Consider the following 22,117-nt stretch of genomic DNA (forward strand, 5'->3'; position numbering starts at 1 on the left):
CCCCCCCCCCCCCCCCCCCCCCCCTTTTTCTATCTTACCCTAGAATAATCTAGGAGGTCTTAAATTCACACATAGAACCAAGAAGCAGCACCATTGAACTGATAGTTAATACTGCTTCCCAGCTAAGATACAAGTAGAAATGATTTAGGAGCCCTTACACATTATTTTCCCCTGGAGCTCTGAATCACCTGGACACTAGATTTCACATCTATTTATCATGAAAAAATGCTATGATCTAGTCCTATTCAACTCCTGTTCAGCCTCTGTGAGAGCCAAAAACTACATTCCCAAAACTTGGATGGAACAACCCAAGATGGTGGGGCCCTGTAAGGCATAAAGCCTTGATAGACCTTGAGAGCTCTGATCCTTCAAAGTGCGCTTTGAGGAAAGGCTCTAGGTGCAGGAAGTAAGCCAGACTGTACATGAAATCAAATCTTTGTTCTTGCAGAACAAGATGCAGGAAATAAATATAATTAATATTTATTTTTATTTTATTGTTTGAAAACCAAATAAAATCTGCATCATGCACTAGAAATCCATTTTTTTTCTTTTTTTTCTTTTTTTTCTTTTTTTTTTTTTTCAGCTGTTAGTTGTATTGTCTGTTTTATAGTAATAAAGTCCAGTTTTGGGAAAAAGAAATATCTTCAAAACACTGCTTGTAATGCACCTTTTTATACCCTTTTATTTTTTTACCCCTTTTTGGAGAACAGGCTGGTAGAACAGTAGTTCCCTATAGTAATTGAACTTCATTGAACTTCTGTTTATTTTCAGCCATTTCTGCAGTGTTACTATATAGTTCCTCTTTGAATATAAGTATTACAATCTCACGAGTAAATAATTTTGCAAAACCAAATTCATAATTTAAAGCATTTTTACTTTACTTATACTCCCTCACATGAACAACAGCTTATTGTGGAAAACCTTATTGATTGATAGAAAAGAACAATTTGTTTTGCTAAAGAAACAGAGAGTACTTTGGTAAATACCACGAGAAGGCATAATTACGTTTGTTCTTGAATACTTTCACAGTGGCAATACAAATCCTGTCAGATTAACTAAGTCCTAAATTTTGATGACTCCCTAAAGTGAAGATTAAAAATGTCATATTCCTAATATATTATGAAGCATTGCACAACTTTGCATTGCTACAGGGCTTCGAAATAACCTTAAAAGAATTAATCTGAAAAGTGGCTCATGACTCTTTTCAACAGAAGATTATAAACCACAGAATGTTTTGTCAAATTCTTCAACATATTTATTACACATCTTTATTTAGAACTAGTTCCTGTGATTCCTAATTTATGGAGTTATGGTACTTGAGCTTTGCAGTCTAACACTAGCTGAAGAGCAGTATACTGATTTCTAACATCTCACATTTGCAGATACCTACAATGTATTTTTAAGATCATGGATAAATTAGCTAATTTGTTTAGAAGTCAGATATCAATAGAAAATAATTATTTGGTTACACAAATTTGTCAAATAGAGAACAATATCTTGTTAACAGTAATATGTTAATAGCTGATGCACTGAGCTCCAAGGCATTGAAAAGTAATTGCAATGAACAAGCACCTGAGCATTATTTAAATTATCTATATGGGAAGCATCCATATGAATATCACAGGAAAAAATGTTATGAGGATGTTCAGAAGTGAGACGGTCACAGATTAAATACCAAAAATAAAGGAATTAAAAATGTACTGAGTGATTTAAAAGTATGATGACCAAGTTTTTGACTGTCTTTGTTTTGGAAAATAAATTATATTTTTAAATCAGATATTTCAGATACATTTTTGGTATTAGATGAATTTAAGTTGCCAAACTACTCTGAAAAAAAGAGATTTTTTTTTTTTTAAAAAAAAACCAAAATATTCATTTTTATCAGTTACTGGTCAGTTTGAGGATTTTAAATATGTTATATCAAAAGTAGGCCTAATTTTAAGGAACTACTGTTTATTAAATTATTATTTGACCCTGCAGTTCTTTCCATTGCTACCACATTAGTAATGAATAATTTGAATAATGATGGGCTGATTCTGGTAAACATGTACCTATTTAGCTATGATTTGACTTTCGACTTTCTGATTTAGACCACACTGGAAGAATCAGAAGAACCATTTGTCTTACAAGGATCCAGTATCTCTTTCTTGGACAGGATAATGAAGTGTGTTGGTACAATTTTTAGAGGTAAATCACATGACTAACACTGAATTTCAAAGTTTAGTTGATGGATTTTGTGTTTAATGGCAATACTATGGCTGAATGACCCCTTATCACATCATTGATCTGACTTCAGTCAAAATTTCCAAACTATTAATTTCTCATTTTTTTTATCAATACTTAAAAACTAATTTCGTAGCTAGAAAGAGATTAGAGCATCAAAACTGCAATGACTTTAAATTACAAAGTAAATTTGACTTTATGTTTTGTAGAAGAGTACACATTTGCTTGAGATTGTGTGGTGGTTTTACCGTGCTAGGCAGTTGAACACCACAACCGCTCTCACTCCCCCTCCTCAGATGAGGAGGGGAAGAAGTAAAGGAAAGAACAACTCACGGGTTGAGATAAGGATGATTTAATTAAAGAGGGGAAAAAATATATATATATATATATATATATATAATTAAGGAAATATTATTATTAATTAAACAATTCAACTAAAGGGAAAAAAAGGGAAAGGGGAAGAGGAAGGGGGAAAGGGAATAACTAAACAAAACAAGTAAAGGCTATGTGGAAGTGCAGAGGAAAGAAATTACTCTCTACTTCCCACAAATGAGCGATGCTTGACCACGTCCTTGAAGCAGGGCCTCAACGCACGTAGCTGGTGTTCGGGAGGAGGACAGACGTTTTCGCAACGAGAGCCCACCCCTCCCCTCTTCTTCCTTTTTCCACCTTTTATTGCTGCATCATATGGTATGGAATATGGTATGGTATGGAATATCCCTTTGGTTGGTTTAGGTCAGCTGCCCTGGTGATGTTTCTTTCTCACTTTTTGCCCATCCCCTAGGAGGGTCAGAGAGAGTCCTGATGCTGTGCCAGCACTTCTCAGCAGCAGACACAACACTGGTGTGATACCACTGCTGTTCTAGCTACAAGTGCAGAGTGCAGCACTGTATGGGCTGCTGCAGGGAAAGTTAACATCCCAGCCAGACCCAGTACAGATTGTCCAAACTGAAAAGACTTATTTCAAAGCTCCCAGTCTATATAGGAACACACAGATATTTTGATAAGGTGGTACAAACTATGCACCTTTCTAAAAAAAAGGAGCATATTCTTGGTATTGTTTGCCCTATAAAGTTTACAATTATTTAAGAGTGTCCTTTATTGTAAGCACATGCTTTGAAATCTGTTATCGCAGGGAGCTTTGAACAGAAAATGATGACCTCATGTAACTGTGTGACATGAAAGGAGTTGGTAAAGATTTAGGTCTAAAGCAGCAGACGAAAAGAGAGCAGAACAGAATCTCTCAGTAGAAAGATCACAGAAGCATAATTACTTTAGAAAAAAACAATGCTAACTGACTTTCCAAAAGTTAAGATGGTATAATTATACTTCAAAATTCAGTTCCAGAAGACAATGGCAATTTACTTAGAGCTCTGGTGACATGAAAGCATTCACTACTGCTGCAAATAAACACACAAACAAACAACAACAACAAAACACCTGTGGCAATCCACGGTGGTTCCCTAAACAAACAATTTTTATGTCTATTTTTGTTTGCCTTTGCTTACTTCATTTTAGGCTTGACAAGTGCAGAGGTTGCTTCAGGTGTTGTACAAGCTCATGTCACTTTTGTTTCCAGTATTCTGAAAACTATGGAGTTTCATTTAGATTATTGAATGCTAAATTTATACAGATGTGAAATGACATTGCTTGAGTGTCTAGGGGAAGAGAAAGACTAGTTCCTTTCAAAGAACAATTTATTTTAATTTTGCATTCTATTTTTGATTGCATTGATGGAAAGAAAAGCAAGAGAAGGAGAGGGAGAGAGAGACAGGCAGAAACCTGCCAATCTGCTTAGAAAATCTATCAATTTCTGCTCATTTTGGGAAGATATTTTTTAAATTGTACCTAAATAGGCTGTTGTTATAGTCTGACAAATATCATCATCATCATCAATCACTTCTACTCTTATGTACTCTTCTTAGAACTTTATTTTTGTTATTCAGCTTTTAATGTATTTATCATTCTCAAATAAGAGACACAATAGAATTAAACAACCATTAATATAAAGAGGAGGAAAAATAATACTCATGATGGCAAACAGTTCATTTTTCATGTCACCAGAGGAAATATTACATCAAGCTGGCAATTAGATTTAGGAAATGTAGTTAAAACCTGTTACTGAAAAACTAAAGAAACATTTGTTAACATAACAGAAAACATTGAGAATGCTTTCTTTGCAAGTCAGTCTTCTGTTAAGACATAAAATGCCTATTCTCACAAAATACATGAGAGCCTATAAGTCTGAAAAAAGGGCTTTAATAACTTTTTGGTCTCTGATGTGAAGTTTGTCCATGTTACATTATCATAACTCAGTCTTCTTTGAGTTTGTTTGACTGCTTCACATGGTGTCAACACCATCTCTCATGACATGTTTCTAGTTCACAGAATCAGAATCACAGAATGGCCAAGGGTGGAAGGGACCTCTGAAGATCATCTAGTCCAATACTCCTGAGCAGGATCACCTAGAGCACATTAAACAGGATGGTATCCGGGAAAGTTTTGAATATCTCCATAGTAGGAGACTCCATAACCTCTCTGGGCAACCTGTTCAGTGCTCTGACACCCTCACAGTAGTGCCCTCTCATATTCAGCCGGAATTTCCTGTGCTTCAATTTTTGCCTGTAGCCTCCTGTTCTCTCACTGCGCACAACTGAAGAGACCAGCTCCACCTTATTGACACCCTCTCCTTGGATATTTATACACATTGATGACGTCTCCCCTCAGTCTTCTCTTTTCCAGGCTAAACAGCCCCACTTCTCTCAGCCTGTCCTCATACGACATGTACGTCATCTCATCATAGAAGGATATCAATTTGGTAAAGCATGATTTCCCCTTAGTAAATCTGTGTTGACTATTGCTGATCATCTTCTTATCCTCCACATGCTTAGAAATGACCTCCATGATGAGCTGTTCCATCACCTTTCCAGGGATGGAGGTAAGGCTGACCGACCTGTGGTTGCCTGGGTCTTCCTTCTTGCCTTTTTGAAGACTGGCATGTCATTGGCTTTCTTCCAGTCCTCAGGCACCTCTCCTGTTCTCCATGACCTTTCAAAGATGATGGAGAGTGGCCTAGCAATGACATCGGCCAGCTCCCTCAGCACCCGTGGGTGCATTCCATCTGGGCCCTTGAATCTGTGGATTTCAACTTTACTTAAATCTCTGACATGATTCTCTTTGACCAAGGGAAAGTCCTCCTTTCTCTGGACTTCCTCTCTTGCCTCCAAGGTCTGAGATTCCTGAGAGCTGATCTTAGCAGTAAAGACTGAAGCAAAAAAGACATTCAGCAAATCTGCCTTCTCCGTATCCTTTGTCATCAGGGCACCCACCCTCTTCAGCAGTGGGCAGACATTTTCCCCAGTCTTCCTTTTCCCACTCGTGTATTTGAAGAAGCCCTTCTCGTTGTCCTTGAAATTCCTTGCCAGATCTAATTCCAAATAGGTCTTTGCCTTCCTTGTCACATCCCTGCATACTCTGACAGTGTCCCAACATTCCTCCCAAGAGGCTTGTCCCTTTTTCCACATGCTTTAAATTTCTTTCTTCTGTATGAGCTTTGCCAGGAGCTCCCTACTCATCCATGCAGGTTTCCTACCCTCTTTTAAAGAATCACAGAATAGTCTAGGTTGGAAGAGACCTCCAAGATCACCGAGTCCAACCTCTGACCTAACGCTAACAAATCTTCCACTAAACCATATCCCTAAGCTCTACAACTAAATGTCTTTTAAAGACCTCCAGGGATAGTGACTCAACCACTTCCCTGGGCAGCCTATTCCAGTGACTAACAACCCGTTCAGTAAAGAAGTTCTTCCTAATATCCAGCCTAAACCTCCCCTGGCACAACTTTCGCCCATTCCCCCTCATCCTGTCACCAGGCATGTGGGAGAATAGACCAACCCTCACCTCGCTACAGCCTCCCTTCAGGTACCTGTAGAGTGCAATAAGGTCACCCCTGAGCCTCCTCTTCTCCAGGCTCAACAGTCCCAGCTCCCTCAGCTGCTCCTCATAAGACTTGTTCTCCAGACCCTTCAGCAGCTTCGTAGCCCTTCTCTGGAATCGCTCAAGCACCTCCATGTCCTTCTTGTAGCGAGCGGCCCAAAACTGAACGCAGTACTCGAGGTGCGGCCTCACCAGAGCTGAGTACAGGGGGACAATCACTTCCCTAGCCCTGCTGGCCACGCTGTTTCTTATGCAAGCCAGGATGCTGCTGGCCTTCTTGGCTGCCTGAGCACACTGCTGGCTCATATTCAGCCAACTCTCAACCAATACTCCCAGGTCCTTCTCTGCCAGGCAGCTTTCTAACCACACATCTCCCAGCCTGTAGCTCTGTTTGGGGTTGTTGTGCCCCAGGTGTAGGACCTGGCACTTGGCCTTGTTGAACTTCATACAGTTGGCCTCGGCCCATGCTCCATGAGTTTCCCTGGCACTAAAGTCAAATTAACTGGCCTATAGTGCCCAGGGTCTACCCTCCGGCCCTTCTTGTAGATGGGCGTCACATTTGATTGCCTTCTTACCCATAGGGTAAGATCATGAGCTTGGAGGAAGTGAAGCTTGAATACTGACCAGCTGTCCTGAACTGCCCTTCCTTCCAGGGCCCTAACCCATGGGATTCTTCCAAGTAGATCCCTGAATAAGCCAAAGTTTGTTCTCCTGAAGTCGAGAGTCACAAGACTCCTTTTTGCCCTCCTTCCTCCTTGCAAGATCCTGAACTCCACCATATCAGGGGCACTGCAGCCAAGGCTGCCCCTGACCCTCACATCTCCAACTAGTCCTTCCTCATTTGTTAATACAGGGTCCAGCAGCACACCTCTCTTTGTTGGCTTCTGCACCATCTGTGTCAAAAAGTTGTCATTAATGCACTGCAGGAACCCCCTGGACTGTTTGTACCTAGCTGTGTGGTCTTCCCAGCAGATATCAGGGTGGTTGAAGTTCCCCATGACAACCAAGGTTTGTGACTGAGAGGCTACTTTGAGCTGTCTGAAGAAGTCTTCATCTACCTCCTCTTCCTGATCAGGTGGCTTGTAGCAAACACTCACAATACTGTCAGCCATGATAACCTGCCCTTTTCTCCTTATCCATAAGCTCTCAACTCTCTCTTCATAAACCCCTAGGCGGAGCTCCATGCATTCAACTTGCTCTCTCACATAAAGAACAACTTACCACCTTGCCATCATGGACAGTCTTTTCTAAAAAGCACATAGCCTTCCATGACAGCGTTCCAGCCATGTGAGCTATCCCACCATGTCACTGTTCAGACTCAAGAGTTGATTTTCAACTCCTTTCTCTTATGTCTGCTATTGAAATTGTGCATTAATCACACTGCTTCTTTTCCTTCAGTGTTTGAGATTTTTTTTTTTTTTTTTTTTTTTCTGTTACAACATTCACAAGTCATTATCACTTACTGTATCAAAAAGGTGAACCTGTCCTCCCTAGTTATATTGCAACCACATCCTTCTTGTCAATTAACAAAAGAATACACACATATCAATGCAAACTGATACCACTTTATTAACTTTCCCATTGAGCTGCAACTTCCTTGTTTCAAGTCTTCATATCCTTTCCAGTGTTACCACTCCCATGCATCTGACCATTTCCCATTGTACTGTCCTCACAGCACCAGGTTCCACCTCAACTAGATTTTTTAATGGTATTTTTCCAACTATTTCTCTCTTTCTTATTTAGCTATCTCTGTGTTTTCTTGCCTATTGCTTTTATACAATTACTTTATTTGTTCAACACATTCATAGTTCAATGGCCCTCTGTTTACACCAGTTAGTAGTAGATATACACAGAGGGAAGAGCTAGAACAACTGGCTTGTTCTTTCCTCTATGAAACAATATTGCACTTACAATTGTATTGTTGCTTTTCTTTTGGGCCTGATCTGACCCATTTTAACTTAGTTGAGAAACTTAATGTGCCCCTAGAGGTATATCTTTGGTCACTCAAAATTGAAGAGGTGAACAGGTTAGTTTGAACTTCCTTTAGAATAAAATAAAATAAAATAAAATAAAATAAAATAAAATAAAATAAAATAGAAGGAGAATAAAGGACTTTTCACACTTGATGACCCAAGCCTTGGTTAAAAGCCTGTTTCACAGCTGAGGCTGATGTTTGCCACCTACTAGATGACAAGGATATCTATCTGACCACACACTCTGCTTTGCTCTGTTTCACTGGTGGGTTACTTTCCCTAAATAAGGGGAAAAAAAAAAATTCCCCCCGTCCCCCCCAAACACAGGACACAAGTCCACATGACAGCAGCATCTCTCTCATAAGAAATAATTGACTACCACCTTCCTTCAGGAAATGATTTCTTCTCCATTCCTCTCCACAGTATAATGGGGAGGAACAGAGTGTTAACCTTTACACCATGGTTGGAGCAAAGTGTGAAATGTTTGCATGAAAAGGCATCCATTTCAGATGACAGTCACTTCTGTTTGACATACTTCAGGTGCCATGAGGCCCTTTGCAAAACTGCTTCTCTGTTCAGGTTGAAAGTCCAACAAAGTTTAAACTACATGTAGTATGAACTGATGCATTGGCTTTTACATCAGAATGAGATGGAATAGTTAGTGGGAGGCAGAAACTGACAATAATACATCTTATATTGCTCCTCCATTTTACAAAGACATCAGCTGTATTCAACCCTGTTCCAGTTTCTCAAACTAAATATTTCTATTTTAAAATCATTTACTTGATATACAAGAGACAGGTCACAGAAAATTTAGCCCATGAAGGAACAATGCATTATGAGACAAACCCAATCACAATAAATAAATAAATAATAATAATAATAATAATAATAAATGAGCTAAAGGTCTTTCAAACTATGAAAACAGATTATACCCAGATCTTATCCAGAGCAAAATTAATATATATATATATATACACACAGAGATGGATGATTCATTTTTTATTGTATCAACTATAAATCCATTATTAATATAGCTGGCAATTATATTAAAATGTACCAAATATTTACATCAGTCAGGTTGTACTGGTTCAATGAATGAGCCCTCACCCCCTCATTCCCCACACCAAATCCTCATTTTAAAAATATTTTAATTAAAATGAATCTTTCTTTCCTTTAATGGACCACAATACACTAATGATCATTCTACTCAACACCAAAAGGGTTATTTCTTTTACAGAAAGGTAAAAGGTTAGTTATATTAGAGACCAGTAAAATATTTTTGTACTAATTAATGGTATTTCTATGTGCTTCCACACAGGGCAATCATCTTGTTAGACAATGAGAAAAAATGTGTTGATTACATCCTGGATGTATGAAGCTGACCTAATACCAGTAGAATTTATACCTTCTGTAGAGATGCTAGTCCAACCCAACTGATATACACATATGCATTTTTTATGTCATAGAGATTAAACATATCATAAAATAAGCTGTTGTAAAAGATTATATAGAATAAGAACAGAACATTTCTTCTAGATGAAAGAAGCATGAGATTAGTAGGCAATGCAGAAGAAACATCTAACAGCAGATGAGAAGAGATTGACAAAAAATGAATTGTTTGCAGATGAACAGGTAAAAGATGCAAGTTTTGCAGAAAGAACTGGTGAATGGTTCAAAACAAGTTTAGGGAACACTCCCCATGACTGTAAAAGCAATACACACTTTTTAATATATTAGAGTAAGAACAGAAGTTAATAATGGAAAATAAATTGTAGCTTTCTTTCTTAGCATATAAAAAGGACGGTACAGAATGTGGAGCAGGGAACCAGTGAAGGAACTCAGTAAGTAAAAGGAATATGGATTTGAATGAGAAGAAAGCACAAGGAGAACTAATGCCAGCTGCATAGGCTTCTAATGGGAAAATTAATTGAAAAAAGCTCCAAAAATGAAATGAGTAAAACAGCAACTTCATCATTGTTTGAACTGATGACAGAATGAGTGAAGAAGATGATCAAAAAAAGAGCTGCACATTGAGTGTGCAGAATTATGCTGTGATTTTTATGTTGATTTAGTAGTTCACAGCTGGCATACCCTATGTTGTATACATTGCTGAAAGAGCTCAAAATAGCCAAAATATGTCAGTGAATTAAATTCATCCTACTTGGTTTGAGAAGTTACAACAGTTATAATTTATGTACATTGTTGTACTGTTCTGCTGACGTTGAGGTCTACAAATATTCTGTAACATTCTGTGCTTTTTATTTTTTTTTTATTTTTATTATTATTTTTTTTTTTTCCTGACTTAAAGGACAGATGTAAAATTGTTTTAAATAGTTGACAACATTTTAAATTGAATTTCCAAAAGCTAGACTGCTACAATAAACTATTAATGCTGAGGAAAGTAGGGTATAAACACAACAGCACTAATAGCTGGTTTTATATTTAACAACAATATCCTCAACAGCATCAAAAAAAAAGACTGACAGGGTATTTATTGCATTCAAACATTAAAAATAAATTATAAGAAATATGGAAAAAAATCTTTCTTTTATGGGAAAAAGTAGTATGATTTTTAACAACTGGAGAATATTTTACTAACTTAATTCATTTCACAGCAGTTTCAGGCAATGTGCACTCAGAAAGGGACTTCTAAACCTATACTAACTAAATGAGTGAAAAACTAAGGAGTCAGTCTCCAGAGCCACACTGAGAACATACCAGTGAATATCCTAGTAGGGGTGAAAATTAAGTTTAGTGGGCCAAAAGGTAGGAATAAATAACTCTTAGGTCTATTGAGCTTTGAAATAAAACTGAAGAAGGATCAGTAGAAAAGTCTTAGAGGAGAAAACAATTATCCCAAACAGAGAAAACATGGAAAGCCAGAACATTACTAGAGCATGAGAAAGAAAGTTCAAGGTAGTATCAAATCAAAACCAACTTAAAACCTGATTCTGATAAGTGTTGAGCATCTGCAGCCCCCAATGGAACAAGACTCTGCAAGTTTGTTTATGCATAATGCCTCTATTGCAAGTCTCTTGACTGAGTGTAAATTTAACAAGATTTAAATTGTTCTTTACATTGCAAAAAGCTTGTAAACTCTCAAATCACCATTAACTTCTACTGTTTGATATGTTTATTGGACATATGCTTTATATTTAATTCTTGACTATTTTATCCAGGTGAAATAAATAAACAAACAAAACCACAAAAAGAACAAAATTATTATTAGAGGAAAAAAAGGACAAGTTTTTTCAGCGTTGGTTTTTCATTAAGCATTCATCAAAAGCAAATTATGTTTATCTATAAGTTTTTATTTTACAAGAAAATATGACATCTCACTACGTTGTTTTTATAGCTGTAATGCATACTATTTGTCTTGTGCCTTTATTTTTATTCCAGTTACATTAGTTATGTACTCTCTGAATCAGTCCAAAGAACAAATCACACTTATTAGTATGCCAAAAAATGCACAACAGATAAATATATTAACTCAACTGTTTGTCTGGTTGATAATACATGTCATTTTACTCATTAATAAAAATTAAAGAAATATCATGAAAAATCAAGCCAAGCACTTAACTTTGTTGCTGGGCACAGCTTATGTACCTGTCTATGGTACTTCAAATACATTACAAATACAGATATTTCTTGAACTTTCAGTTTAGTAAACAGGAATGATCTGAATACTTTTTGGTTATGATCATGTTCGCATTTTGGGAAATGGTAATACCTGCCTGCTGAAATAAAGGCCACTCTTCATAACAACTTTATTTATAAATGTTTTTCTTTGTGGTTTATTAAATATAAATTAAATATTTTTGAATCCAGGAAAGGCAGAAAGGAACTTGAACAGAGGAAGTAAACTATTCTCACCCCAAAATTAATTAAGGTCATTTGTTCCATGGAGAAATACTGAGTGATATTCTTCATTATTTTACCTGAAAAGTAGCTAATCTGAGTCACCACTGGGAACAGGACTAAACTATAAAATCCAAAAAGTTGCTTTTTGTTTTATTATTATTTGTTATTTCATTAAATGACTTTGCAAAGTCAGTTTCTCAAAAAGTTTAGGACCTTGAAGTGTGCATTATTAATTAAGAAAAGCAAGAAGAGGAAATGCTGAAATCACACAATTATGAAACTAAGTGATATCATAGTGGGAAAAAAAAAAAAAAAAAAAAAAAAAAAAGATAATCCCATAAATAGAAATGCAATGTAAGAAGGTTTAAAAGGAAGTATAGCAAAAATATGTCTTCTTGCCCTTCATATTCCTAAATCTTATAATATAAATATTAATATTTATACCAACTAAGTTTTTAGGAATAACTATTCTTGGAAGTTACAGAAACTTTTTTACTAGAGCCTAATTTTCAGCAAATATTGCACAGATTAAATTTTATTTTTCATCTATGTGTATGAGGATACTAACAGAGAAATCATTCAGCTACCTCATACACTTAAAATTTATAGACACTGGATAGGCTGTGATTTTAAAAAGAGCAAATATTATTAGAAATCATAAAGAAAGACTGAATATATAGAATTCACAACATCCAACATGGATATGACGAGATGGAAAATAAAATATTCTATAACTGCATTTACTGTGAATTTTACAATCACACCTAGGAAAAAAAAAAAAAAAATCATTACATTTTACAGGATCGAGATTGTACAAGACAGGACAAGGAAATATTCTGATTCTGATTAATTTTTAACTCTCTGCCTCCTTTCTGAAGAGTTCTCAGCACATTTTCCTTATTGTTCTCAGAATCTCAGATCATCTGTTTACAGAACTAAATATAGCCAGTACCTCACAAAAACAGTGTAATAACTTCAGAGGGACTAAAATACTGTTTAAATAGAAAAATTATTGAAATAAATAATATAAAATGAATAATATTTTCCTTAAAATTTTATGGCAGTAAACAAATTCCATTTTATCAAATTTAAAGATTGGTGTGCAATCACATGGTCAGAAGAAAGGACAAGTCTTGCATAAATTTCTCATAATGAATAGATCAACCTTTATATACATAAGACACTTTTCAGATGTCATACTGAAGGAAAAGTGGCAAAAATCTCAAGATTTAAAATATTTTCATTTTAACTTTAATTTTCACCTAAAATCTACCAAATAGGGCTGATAATGAAGATGAACCTCTGCCTCTGTCTTCTTCCTGACATTATTGTTTTAGTAGCAGTTTTATGATTTATTTATAGCTTATTAAATGTATCTCTTATAGTTTATTAAATGAAAGAAAAGCACCAGCAGAATTTTGTCAGTATAATATATTTTATAAAGATTATATGGTTAGCTTACCATCCTGCTCACTAGGATATTCCCAGTTAAAATTTTCAGCATTAGCTTGAAACACTAACTTAAACATTTTAATTTGTGGGAAAACGTTGTTCAGCAGTCTCTCAGTAGGAGAGATTAGTGAAAATCAGTGCTAAGCACTGATGTATAGTCACCATCAACAGGGAACAGTCACTCGTAATTTGGCTCGTCTGATGCTTTAACATCACACATGCACACGAATACAGATTTGATATATTCAACACTTATCTGGAAGTTCAAAAACAGAACAAAAAACAAAAAAACAAACCACATGGAAGATGTAGGGAATGTCAGTCTAAACTATTTGACCTGTATCTGAAGCTTATGGCTTAAAAATCCCCCAAATTTGATAGCTTGCATATTCAATTAGCTCTTTAAAAGCTTTACATTATTCTTCTTCCCACCTCACTCTCCAAACCCAGCTCAGCTATTCCAGGGTTTCAGACTATTTAAGCATACCCCAAAGCACACCTATATACTAAATTTAAAAAATTTCATAAATTTCATCAGTGTGTGTTTTCAAGCTGAATATGTTTGATTACTTGTGGCAGAATTCATTTAATCCATTTAATCTGTCCTTGAACTGTAACCATCATGTAAACATTTATGTCGAAGATAGTCTCTTTTTTTCATTAATAGGAAGAAACAGACATTTTAAAGACATTTAAGCCTTTAGATTATATATATTTATTTTTTTTTTGGGGGGGTGGGGAGGTGGAGGGTGAAATTTCATGTATGAATTGTGCTTGTGTATGAATTATTGTTCAGTTTCCTCCAATGAAATGAAGGATATCCTGACAATTAGCCCTCTAACCTGCTGTATAGATGAGCACAATGACTGGATAAATTGCACTCCCCAAATTTGCGTCACTAACTGAAAATTAATTTGAAGGTTATCCAAATAGTATCCAAACAGTAAGGTCTGATATATGATGATGATTCCTTTTTAAAATGCCCTAAGTTCTCAGTCACCCAGGAAAAAGGAAACAGTATTTGTCAGCAATTTCGTAATATATACAAAAATTACTTTAGGGTCAGTATTGACGTTACAGCTGTTTAAAGAATGAAAGAAAAGAGGAGTAGGAAAAAATTGCTATGCCATGAGGGCCATTGCCAGACCAGTGTAAAACTATCTTGGAAATCATATCTACTGATTCATCATCCTTTTAGCATGCCCCAGTTAAATTATTTTCAGCATTTTCCATGGGAGAAAAATCCAGCTGAGAAAACCAGGATGCACCACTGACAGAGAGATAGTGTATGAACCAAGAGGGCAAAAACTACTCAAGACAGGTAAAAAGAAAAAAAAAAAAAAAAAAAAAAAAAAAAAAAGTTTAAGAGTTTAGCCACTAATTTTACAGAAATTAGAGTTAGTTGAGGGTGAAGGCAGAACCAGAATTAAAACAGTATAAATCACTTAATTTCAAAACATCAACAAACACTAATTTAATCCAGAACTGAGGTGAAAGGAGAGATTTTGTTACAAACAAACTTCAAAACAACATCACGTCAATATTCAGCTTTGTCATCCACACCTTTTTGTTTCTGTTAACACAGTATGACCAGGTTTTTTTTCTCCAAATAAAGAAACACCTTCTGAAGTCACTCATAATAGGGCCTGAGGCACTGTTTATAATGTTATCTTCACAGACTGTCATCCATAACTGTTTCTGAAATAGACAACCACTGCCACTGAGAGGTGTTTCATACCATTTGTATTAATCTGTATCTCCTGTATCATAAAGCAACCAAATGCCTGAGATATGAAACTTACTTTCATGGACCTCTTTCCTTTTCCCATTATTATTATTATCATTATTATTTTATTTTTAACAGTCATAATTTTTTAAGAGCTTTTGCCATGGATAGTGAGAAAAACAAACAAAACAAACAAACTTTTCTATTTTACCCCTTTAGATATGCATATATGCCTATGTGGTTTATTATCACAAGGTCATAATATCACAGAATCACAGAATGACTGAGGTTGGAAGGGACCTTGGGAGGTCATCTGGTCCAACTTCCTGCTCAAGAAGGGTCATCTAGATCCAGTAGCACAGTAGCACCATATCTAGACAGCTTATGAATATCTACAAGGATAGAGACTATAGATCGTATCTGGGCAACCTGGGCAGGTGTTCAATCATCCTTATGTTTTTCCTTAACTTCAGGCAGAGGCTCCTGTGTTTCAGTTTGTGTCTACCACTTCTTGTACTGTCACTGGAAACCACTGAAAAAAGCCTGTCTTTACCTTTTTTAAACCCTTCCTTCAGGTATTTGTAGACATTGATAAGATCCCCTTCTGTTCTATGTGCTGAACAGTCCCAGCTCTCAGCCTTTCGCTTTGGGAGAGATACTCCAGTCCCCAACATAATGTATTACTGGCTCTTTTTTTGAACTATTTCAATTTCTTTCAAGCACTGGGGAGCTCAGAACTGGCCACAATACTCTATGTGTGGCCTCACCAGTGCTAAACAGAGGGGAGGAATCACCTCGTTAGACTTTCTGGAAAGAGTCCCTCTATGCAGCCCAGAAAGGACACTATTAGCCTTGCTGCAAGAGCACATTTACAAGGTCTCATGTTCAACTTGGTGTCTGCCAGGACCACCAGGACCTTTTCTGCAAAGCAGATAAAATGATAAACTTGATTTTATTGATAAATGAGCATGTTCAATTATGACAAAGTATTGACAAATGTTAAAATTATTCTTAGGAAATGAATTACCTTATATCTTCTTTGTCTTGGTGACATAGTCCAGAACACATTTATGTGTGTAAATGTGGGGTGCTACTCTGTATCCTTCTCCACAGATTTTATAGAGAACTTTTGCTGATTATCTTCTCAAGGCCTATGGGTTTACATCTGAAATTAATTCAATAGCACATTATATGGTCCTGATGTGCTGTTGGTCCATGTTTTTCTACGTACAGGGCTACTAGAAAACTGAGAACAGAGAAAAGGCTTTAAAGAAACTGTGTGATCTTCTTTTATGGTTCTGCCTGGTTTATTGATTCTACTCCTTCAAGCAAAACAATGTAAGACTTTATTAGCCTAGTCCCCACTAGACTTTTAAGGTTAAGATGTGAGTCTGCATTTACAGGTTAAGATGTGAGTCTGCATTTAAGAAACATTTTCAGATGCTCTGAGAACTCCATTTGACTGGCTTAGACTAGAAGGCAATTTATTTCTTTGCACAATTCAGATGAAACACAGAAATAATTTATTTAAAGCAAATTATTCTACACATTAAGTGGACTGAGCATGCCCACATGTCAGAGAACAGCTTTCAGCAAAAATATTATTCTAAGCTTAGTTTATTACTTATGTATCTAGTCTTTTAAGACTGTAGACACTGCCTAGAGCATTATCCTTCATAGAACCCTGGAGCTTGTGCAAAGAAATAGTGTTGACGAGTATTTTTTCCAACCATTTCAGTAAGTGTTATGGCTACCAAAACTATTGCTACCTGTAAATACTCAAATCAGTTGAGCATATTCAGTTAAATATGACAAAGACAGGATAGGGAGTATGGCCACTAAAAAAAGAGTGTGGCATATCTGACTGCTGATAAATGACAGCATAACTACGAAGTGCCTGCTGGTGAGTTCAGAATTATGAAAGATCTCTATATACCTCCTGAATTTTACCACTGAGGCTTCTTACAACTACCTGCAAATACAAATGAAAAACAATCAGGCATGGAGGATGTCTAGATGTCACTGACAGTCATATGAAAGAAAAATAAAGAATTGAGTTGTAGAAAGGAGGAAGGTAAGAACCATATTTGGTCAGGTACTAAATCTGAAAGGTTGTCTATGCTATACAATGCCTGCTGCTCTAGAGAGAAACACAAAATAACTTGTATATCAAAAGAGCCACACCATACATAAATTTGAATGTCAAGTCCCAGAAGCAGTAGTACTCGGTCATTCCCCACAAACTAATTAGTGTTGCTTCCCTACAAGGCTAATTAGTTAGGTGAGCTCAGGAGTTGTTCATGTGTTGCTTGGGTACCTCAATGCTTATATAATTATTTTGTTTTCAGACCTACAGCTAATTCATTCAAAGCCAGCTCAGGTATCTCTGCAGAACCCCGTGGCTATTTCCCAAGCCTTTTAAGCTAGTTACATGCAAGAGAAAAAAAAGATTGTTGAACAAGTCTGTGGTTTCAGAACTCACATTATAGGAGTAAGGGCCAAGTTGTGCAAAGATGAGCAGATGGAAAGAGAAAAGGTTGATTAATTCTCTTGACAACTGTGTCAGAATTTTCTCCACAACAAATGATCATCTTCTGTTTCTTGGTCTTGCAATGCAACTTAATATAATGTGTTTAACAGGTTTGTCTTCTAGCTTTTCACATAACTTTGCTTATATGCTTATATATATATATAAATATATATATATAAATTCCCAAAGTTTAAAAAACAATAAAAATTATATGGGGGAATACATTGTTCACTCTATCATATATATATATATATGATAATTTGATAATTATAAACCATGAAGAATAACTAAATGCATTTATATTTAACTACAATATATTGTAAAGTCTTCCCCAGTGACAAAAATCCCCCTTCAAAGCAAGAGTGGCATAATCTGCTTTAGAATCATGTAACATTTATATATATATATATATATTTTAGCCACAAAGAGAAAACCTGCAGGAATGCTATCAGAATCTCAGTATGTTGCTCATTATACTAATAGGTGCATCATTCAGAAAGTCTAAATAAAGGACAAAATTACTTTCTATAGATTGGGAAGCACACAGAGCACGTAATTAATACTAAGATGGAATGTATATTCATTAGATGATATTTTGCTTTAATTCTAATAATCAAAATTATGTTAACTTTTAGGCTTATTGGATGAAGGATTATGTTTTGTATATTTTGTGTTATATATTTAGGGGATGTAACATTCAGAAGCTGTTCTAAATGTATTACATTAGATAAATGAATTGATAGTGAAACAAGATCTTCAGTTGGTATAAAGAACAGCAAATTTCAAAAAGTTAAAATGGTGAAATATGGTTGAAGCAGGAGTCATTTAACAAAATATTTTTCTATATTCAACATATTTTCAACAAATAAGAATGCATTTTCCAGTTGTCATTCTTGAGCGAAAGAAAATGAATTATTTTGGCCACATTGATGAAAGTAAAAAATGAAGTTATATCCAAAACTTCTGAATGTGAGCATGCAGTTTAATAACCTATATATCTTTTTTAAAAACGATCAAGCTGAATATCTATCAATCCCAAACTACCATAGACACGATCACATGACATGACAAGATCACACAATTTATATGTGAGGCAAGAGCTTCCAGAGAAAAAAGTGATCCCAAACTTCTGTAATTCCCAGAGATAAAATTTTTAAGCAAACATCTAAAAAATGGTTCATTGCTAATATTAGCAATTATTTTTAGGTGAGGAGTTTTCAAAAGCTATAAATACAAACCTGTTCAAAAAAGTTAACTGTGTGGAGAAGACACATTTTTTATTAGGTGGATAGTTTAGCCAGTTTGACAAAAAGTTTAGTCTAAAGGATTGGACAAATCAAACCTATTCCACATAACAAGAAATGAAGAGAATCACTGACAAATATTTCTGATAAACTTCTCACTAATATTAAGAATACTGTCTCTTAAAGAAACCTAATACAGAGACACTAAATGAACAGTAGAGAGAAGATTAATCAATAATTCCTCTTAAATCAGATAATCCCATTCAAATTCAACCAACAAAGTCATAACCACACCTACCACAAGTATGTACAGATACTTTAGTACTCGAATGTCACTGCAATGATTATACTAATATACAAAGGCAAGGATTGGATCACTAGGGCATTTCTTACCAAGCAGCCAACCTATCAGTTGCATGTCAAGTCTTAAAGAGTTTAAAGCTTGTTATGAAAAACATGCTAATGTCAAACAGCAAAAGAAGCACCTAGGTGGTCATCAGGGAGAAGGAATTACTGTGTTGCTCATAATTCATAGTCCCAATTCTTTTTACCTCAGTTTTAAGGCTGAGGTAAATTGATATGTAATTGATATCCTTAAGGAACATCTGTTCTTCCACAGCATTGATTAAATACAGACTGAAATCAATACTCACTGAAAAGCATTCTTAAACAGAAGGTATTATCCATCAAATAAATATCACACCATCATAAGAATTTGCTCAGAGACTCTTTCCCTTTTTGAGATCCATACAATAATAACATAGAGTTCATTATCTGTATGTTATTAGTTTTACACCTCAAAATCTTTGTGATAGTATATTTCCATTTCTTCTTCCTGTTTTGCCTCTGCACTGACAAAGTTGTTGATTTAATGCATTAGGAACAAAGATTTGGGACTTCTTGGTTTTTCTTTTCTCCTTCTTTCAAAATTTCATATTTTAGGAGGGCTGTGAACAAAAACTAGTTTAAAAAAAAATAATAAAAAAGACAAAAAAAAAAAAAGGCAAGATGAGACCTAAGCATTTTGATAAAGCTGTGTGCATATAACCAATTAACACTGAAGGAGAGATACAAAAAATAATTGCTCTTATAAGTTAAATAACTTCCTATATATCAGATATTAAAAATGGCATGCCAGGTACTTCTCACAGTAGGTTAAGTTGCCAAACATAAAACAAAGCTGCAGTCATCTCCAGGATGTCACAGAGCTGAAGCATACTTACATTAATACATATTTTCTGTAAAGTATTGCTTAAATACTAAGTTCCTGTATCTTCAGGATTTTGGCTCCTGTTTCACCAAAAATAACACAAGTATTAAAATTGCTTGAGTGTCACAATAGCTGGGACTAGCTTAGATGTATCCAAGGCTGCTAGAGGAGCTGGCTGATGTTGTCAAGGGAAATTCTGATTAGATATAAGGAAAACATGTCAATATGAGACTGTTTTAAACCTGGAACAGTTTTCCCAGAAAGGTTGTGTTCCCCAGTGTTCCTTCCAACCCATATGCTTTTGTGATTTTAAAATGTTTTTACCACATTTATTAAGGCAGAGATGGCTGGTTGTCTTTTGTTGTATTCTACCCATGGGGTCCTGTAGTCCTCCCTCTTGCTCCTCTTCCTCTCTCTTTGTTCAGAGCCTATATGGATTAATCCAACCAATTTAGAAGGTCATGTAAAGTCACTTTGAAATTCTCACTAGATCTATTCTGTACTCAAGGTTTGTCTCACTTGTGCTGCAAGGTATAACAGCAGAATGAAACCTTTTTCTAACATTCTGTTCAGTGGTGTAAATCACCTGAAAATGTAGTCTTCCAAATAATTAGTGTGTAATTGTTTTAAAATATTTCAATATTAACTCTTTTTCTTCTTTTTCATTTTTAAATCTTTTTTTTGTGTGTGTGTGTGTATATGTGTAAAAGTTAAAACAAAAAAGTGATCTTATAAGAAACATATACTTTACCAATGGACTGTATCACCATGTACAACTTTACCATCTCTACCAACAATTGCTTCACTATGAAAAGTAATTTTTAGAATTTTGCATCCTCATAGAAAATAACAGCCAAATTATATAGTAATTTGCTAAATTATGAATTGCTAAATTTCTCTAAAATTTGAGAACTTTATCCTCTCTTTTATAATACTTTAAATTAAGTAAATGGATAACCATTTCAGATAATGCTTAGTTTGTCATTTAGGCATGCTAATTACCTAATATCATATAGTTTTCATGAACTTACAAATCATGAACTTACAAATCATGAAAACTATCTAATAGTTTTCATGAACTTACAAATTACAATAAAATTATGACATGCAATATTAAGATAACTTTATATGCAAATACATTTTCTGTGCTATTTTATCCTTTCTCTGTACAATAAAAGCTGCCATTTTTGACATAACTGGGAAATCACATTAACTCTGGCAGTTCTTTAAATATGCTCTTCACATCTATTGAGAGAAAAAATGCTCAGATTTCAAATAGTTTTGATGAAATACCTCATAAATGAAGCACACACTCCCTGAGGGGTTGTGCCACTATTTCAATTTAATTAAATTGATTAAATTAAAGTAAATGGTGGTCTAACCCCAGGGGAAAAATATATTTCATTTATGGAAAATGTTGTCATTCAGTCTGCTATATTGCTTGTACAACACATACAATCTTAAGTATGAGATTCCAGTTATTCTAACAAGTTATTTGTTGTACCAGACTCAAGGTGATCTTGAATGTTTGTAGAACTTCAGGATGTCTGAATATATTACCTTAAAAATATCAGAGGCTCACAATCCTACCCTGTGGTTATAGCTATAGAAAAGAAACAAAGCTGGGATGGTAGGCATGTAAAGATGTCTTTCAAAAATGCTGCATCAATTCTGTATACATGTTTCTGTATGTGTTTAGCCAAGTGAAAAACTGCTCTCTGACTTCCTCTGTTACCCCTGCAACCAACAATAATCTTGTCTGGGGAAGTAATATGGTATTTCTCAAGGGATATAATGCAAACACACTCAACGTGATGTTTCTAGGCCACACAACAGAATAAAGAATAAAATATCTGAAGATAACTGGACTAGGTCCTATAGTTAATGGATCCTTTCCTCTGTTTTGGAAACTCACTTTCTCTCTCTTGCTCCCCCCACCTCCCTCCCTCCCTCCCTCCC

The sequence above is a fragment of the Oxyura jamaicensis genome, chromosome 1, assembly GCF_011077185.1.
Source record: "Oxyura jamaicensis isolate SHBP4307 breed ruddy duck chromosome 1, BPBGC_Ojam_1.0, whole genome shotgun sequence".
Taxonomy (NCBI): domain Eukaryota; kingdom Metazoa; phylum Chordata; class Aves; order Anseriformes; family Anatidae; genus Oxyura; species Oxyura jamaicensis.